Genomic DNA, 4519 nt, shown 5'->3' with positions numbered 1-4519 from the left:
GCCTGTAATGTCAGCACATTAAGTCAAAGACATGAGTTGAAAACATTTTTTAAGGTGGTAGCAGCAAGGAAACCTGAAGATAAAGAGAATTTTGGAATCTATATAATAACATTATAATTTTGTAACCTATGATAATATCTCAGAGTACTATGACTCTTGGCGAAGCCTAATAAAAGACAATTTCAAACAATGTGCAACAAATCAAAACAAAACAAAAATTAATCTAAGGAAAATTAGCAGAAGATGAAGAAAACTCTTTTACAGAGTGTAGAATATCTACATTTGTAACCAGGAAATACAAGGATCAGGGTACCCACTAGCAGTAATGAAGACATTTGATATCACTATGATGAAGTTAAAGTTCATAACACCAGAATTCTTTTGGAATATACAAAGGTAGACTCTAGTTGGGCTAGAGGACCATTGTTCAAACTAAAGCTCAACCGAGGTCAAATAATCGAAAGATAGGATTAGGGGAGTGCAATGAAAAAATAAAAAATAAATTGCCCTTCATCATTCATCTCGATATGGTATATGGAGAATCGGGGTAATCATCTACAATTCCACCCAATGCGACTTTGAAATCTAATGTTAAACTACTCTCATGGGCTAGTGTAATATATATCTACAAGAATGAAGGAATTTTTAATTGTCAAATAAAGAAGAGAAAGGGAGAATATGAAGGAGATTGAATATTATGTAGACGAAGAGAAAAATATTGGAAGTGAAATTTATCAATTAAACAAAAAAAATAAAAAATGGTCTATGAAGGAGAGAAAGAGAGAAATGCATCTTTACATCTAAAATGAACCTAAAATGTACCGATAAAGTGAAGTCAAGTGTAGAAATGGTAGGCATAGAGTCAGAAAGACAAACTTGAGCAATGGTGGCATTGGCAATGATATGATGGCATTGATATATATTTCGCCAATACATTATTGATACATTAGAAACAACAACAAATATTATATTGGAGAGGTGGATATATATTTCAATGGTATATATCATATATCGACGTTGACATTATGAACAACAACAACAGTGGCATATATCATATATTGGCATTGACGTTATATTACAGTGGGATTATTGTTTTAAAAGCTCCATAATATTATGTTGTTATCTCATATGATTACCTCACATGGTGCTTTACATTTCGTTATATAATGTTTTATATTGTAACTAGGGTTTCGTTCTCAACTGTATAAAAATTTCCCAACATGCCCAGAATCTCAACGACTTGTCTATTGATTAGCCTACCATATATATGGGTGATATTCATATTATAGTGATAAATTGGTGAATATTACAGTGAGTATGGTGGAAATCCAAAAATATTATGGTGTATTCTTTCTCCACTTTATGTTATATTATGGTTTTTTTAGAAAGCAAGGGGCTTCACTAGGATCAATACCATACCAAGTGGGTTCATATTAGGGGATATATATTGAAGAAAAAATGGCATAATATATTGGGGATATATAGGGGGCAAAGGGTTTTTATATTGGCATATATAAAAAATGGAGTTCAAAGTTAATGACAAAATATAAAGGGGTATAAAAATTGTTAATGAAAAAATGGATACCTAAAATATCTAGTGGAAGTAGGAGTTTTTTAAATTGCCAAGGTGTATTGGGTTTGTATTGGTAGGGGTTTAAATAATATGAGTTTTAGGGGTACTTTCCAATATGTAGTCAAATTAAGAGTATTTTTTAATATGCCACGAATGTAGGCGATAGGTCAGAGGTTCATTGAGCGAAACCCCTGTGGTAAAAAAGGACAACAAAACACCTTAATTTTATGTCACTTTAATGAGAAAAATGGTCGTGTGGGTGTTTGGGTATGTATCTCTAATGAGGAAGCATGACTTCCATTTCCATGAAAAACTAATAAGCTCCATCAAGGACTATCAACACGTTTTCAACTAGCTTGTATTAATCACAGAGGTACACCATAGTTTCATGCTCGATCTTACACATTAGTAGAAGAAGAAGGATCTCTTTGTTGGGGTACTTCCCTTTGTGTTAATGGAGCACCAGAAAAGAAAAAAATAATCATAGAGATGTCGAGAAGAGAGAATGCAAGTATGACACAAATAATTATATAGATTTCTACACAGAGGAAGAACCATCAAAATTATCTTTAACTGGAGTTTTACTTTTTACTACTACCCTAAATAAGGTCACAAAAAAGTACTTCCTTGGTCCTACTCCTGTGGAGGCGATGGAAAGTTAAATTGCAAAATTTTTTGGCCCTTGAAAAACCTATTGGGAATATCTTTTTTTATTGGAAAATGAACTGGACAGTGGGCAAATAAAAAAAGCAATTATGAAGCTTACAAGTGAAGTGAGGAAAATTTTTACAAGGGTTTATTTTTCCCTGTAAAATATATCCATATTAATAACTCTAGTTTTTGAATGAAAAAAACACAGATAAGTAATTTTAGGATCTATGGAAAGGCTAGCCAGTTTCTAGGGCATGGTGGAGTTAACATCCTAGTACTACTTGATCTAGACTCTAAATTTTATGCTCAATGAGTATGTGACTTTATTCCCTTCATTCCAAGGAGTTCACTTTTCATGACACGCTTGCCTAAATTTGTTTGTTGACTTTATGAGGAGAAGTCAAAGAACTCAATACTTCAATGGTTTGCTATTGATTTAATTTATGCATTGATATATCTGTTGGATGAATGCAATTTGTTATCTATTTTTAACACAATGCATTGATTTCTTGTCTCAAATTCAAATTTTTAAGTGTTATTTCAGTGGAGGTTGTGATCAAATAATGTATCCTCTTTTGCATCTGCAATCACATGGAAATTGGAGGTTCGTATATAATGTATTGATATGGTATTCACATTATAATAATGGAGATGTGTTATATACCCATAAATGTGTGTTGTGTGTTGATATATTGGTGCATATCGTTATATTAATGGAGGTTTGTTATATTAGGGAGGTATTGTCTATTTATTGTTTATTTGGATGCGATCAAACATAGATATACAAGAAATGGTAAAAGTAGGTTAGAACAAGAGGCATGCCCATGCAACAATGAAAGAAAACCCACCAAATGGTGGCGTAGATGAATATTTTTTATCTTCAACCAATGTGAGTTTGTAACATGTTCTTGATAAGGCTACCATGCCACTCATTAGTAGAGCCCCAAAAATGTATGGATGGTAGCTAGTAGTCAAAGTTACCAACAACTTTGGTGTACAAATTAGATGCTACAAACTTGCACTGTGCCAAACTTATTTATAAGGTAGGTTAGTGGGCTTGAACATGTGAACTACATAAGTTCTTAAACCTAGAGCGGATATGCTTGAGATGTTAGCAATATTGTGCCAAACCAAAGGATCAATTTCAATCATGCCTTTCAATATATTTTTGGTAGGAATTTTCACTTAAGAATTGGTCTTGACAATGTTAGCATGTAACCAAACTTTGAAAACAGATCTTGGAAGGCTATTTGAGGGAAGAATTTTGTTTTAGTAACCATATATTTCCTAATCTATTCCAAATTAATTTAATCTAATAAACCTAGGATTTTTAGTCTTAAATCTTAAAACCCCTTGCCATTGATGTCAAAGGTGGAGGTAAGCATAAGCATGGAAGATAAATTCCTTTTTAAGGACAAAAAAGAGGTTAGATGTGCACCAAGAGTACCATTGTGTTGCCTTAGATGCCAAAGGGGGAGGTTATTGGAAATGTTAGCATTGATGTCAAAAGAAGTGTCTCATGTTAATGAGGTTTGGGTTGTTTGATGATTAATAATTTTTTCATATTGGTATAGTCCTCATTGCTTTATAGTGCAAGGCTAATTGCTTGATGACTTGGAATTATTGATGGCAAAGGAGCAACAAGAAGTGTAATCACCATATGTGCAACTAAGTATGCTTGTGATATCTTCTAGCAAAGGAGCAACAAATAGGTATTGTAATACTTATTTTTATGATTGATGAAAATAGGAGAAGCAAGAGATGAAGGTGATGGAAAAGGAGCAACAAAGTAATAGCCGCAAGAGAACAAATATATCGCATTGCAGCATGAATGCTTTTTCTTGCGTATGTGATATTGAACTACTTGCATATGCTTATGTTATCATGTTACTATATAGTTTATCATTTTTATGTATATTGACAAATTATGTTGCAAGGTATGTTGCACACTATGTTAATCAGAATGTTGAGCTTGTGGCTTTGAAATATGCTCGCGATGCTTGTTATGCTTTTGATGCTTGGAGATGTTGATGAGTTGGTGACATATGTTATCTTGCTTATGTTGCTATATGCATGTTATGGTTGTACCAAGATGTTGCGATGCAAGGCAAAGAAAAAGGAAAATACATGAAGAATGTTATTGTGCTTGTAATGTTGTGATGTATTATAGTTGCTGATATGTTACTAATGTATGCTATAAAGGCTATGGTTGCTATGCTAAATGATATAATCATTACATGTGGATAAAAATAATATTTGTTGAAGAATTTATTTTATTCTAATATTCAAAATCCC

The 4519-nt window shown here is 32.7% G+C and overlaps 1 pseudogene; it reads left to right on the top strand.

Moving 5' to 3' along the window:
- Positions 1–1820: 1820 nt before the first annotated feature.
- Positions 1821–2385, top strand: LOC149183978 (gamma-glutamylcyclotransferase 2-2 pseudogene; annotated as a pseudogene).
- Positions 2386–4519: the final 2134 nt, after the last annotated feature.

The sequence above is a fragment of the Pinus tabuliformis genome, chromosome 3_2, assembly GCF_031772625.1.
Source record: "Pinus tabuliformis cultivar Carrire ecotype Pingquan chromosome 3_2, CPIR1, whole genome shotgun sequence".
Lineage (NCBI taxonomy): Eukaryota > Viridiplantae > Streptophyta > Pinopsida > Pinales > Pinaceae > Pinus > Pinus tabuliformis.
The sequence above is the reverse complement of the archived record's forward strand: the minus strand, read 5'-3'. Positions and strand labels throughout refer to the sequence as shown.